The following is an 836-nucleotide window of genomic DNA, read 5'->3' on the forward strand; positions in this document are numbered from 1 at the left end:
CGGGCTTTAAACTTGGGAAGCTTAAATTCTACCCCGCTATGCAGCCAGCCGGGACCTGGCGCGCTTGTCGATTCTCCTGGTATTACCGCATGCGGGGCTCGAACCCCCGGTTGCAAGATTAAAAGTCTTGCGCTCTGCCGACTGAGCAAAAGTGCCCGCGAGTTGTTGTATATCCGTGTCTATTAGCCTTCTGGGCCCTGCGATTTGGTGACTCATGGACAGAATTGTCACTAAGGTGTTAATCCTTGCCCCGCAATCTCCTTTAGGTTAGATCTTTAGTGTTTAACAGAATGCTGGGTTGCCATCGAGGCGAACAGGATTCGATTTCGGGCAGACACACATTATGAATGCTTTCGATGTTCGCAGCGTTGTCGTGGTTTCGGTCGGGAGAGCCTGGGGCGGATAACGGCAAAGTCGCTGGTTCGATCCCTGCCGATACCAATAGCACACCCGACGCAACTCAACCGCTGAATCGTGTTGGCTCTACCTCGGCGCCGACGGCAATCACAGCCCAAGGTGGCCATAATACAGTTGGCTGTTTGGTCTAGTGGTATGATTCTTCCTTCGGGTGGAAGAAATCCTAGGTTCGGTTCCTAGAACAGCCCCTCAATAACATAGCTGGGGTTTCCCAAAATTGACAGCAGGTTGGGTGACGTGGTTCAGGTTTGCCAAAATTGGCAACAAAGCAGTTAGATGTTCCCAAAATTGACAACAAAGTAGTTGGATGTTTGGTTCAGTGATATGATTCTTCCTTAGGGTGGAAGAAGTCCTGGGTTCGATTCCCAGAACAGCCCGTCAATAACGTGGTCGAAGACTGGGTGGCGTCGACTGTAATC

The 836-nt window shown here is 51.0% G+C and overlaps 2 non-coding genes across 2 annotated transcripts; both read left to right on the forward strand.

Moving 5' to 3' along the window:
* Positions 1 to 533: 533 nt before the first annotated feature.
* GNI_228100 lies at positions 534 to 605 on the forward strand. Its single transcript has one exon. It is a non-coding gene; the product is annotated as a tRNA-Pro (tRNA).
* Positions 606 to 722: 117 nt separating this feature from the next.
* Positions 723 to 794, forward strand: GNI_228110. The gene has a single exon. It is a non-coding gene; the product is annotated as a tRNA-Pro (tRNA).
* The last annotated feature ends 42 nt before the right edge of the window (positions 795 to 836 follow it).

Source organism: Gregarina niphandrodes, assembly GCF_000223845.1.
Source record: "Gregarina niphandrodes unplaced genomic scaffold scaffold00233, whole genome shotgun sequence".
Taxonomy (NCBI): Eukaryota; Apicomplexa; class Conoidasida; order Eugregarinorida; family Gregarinidae; genus Gregarina; species Gregarina niphandrodes.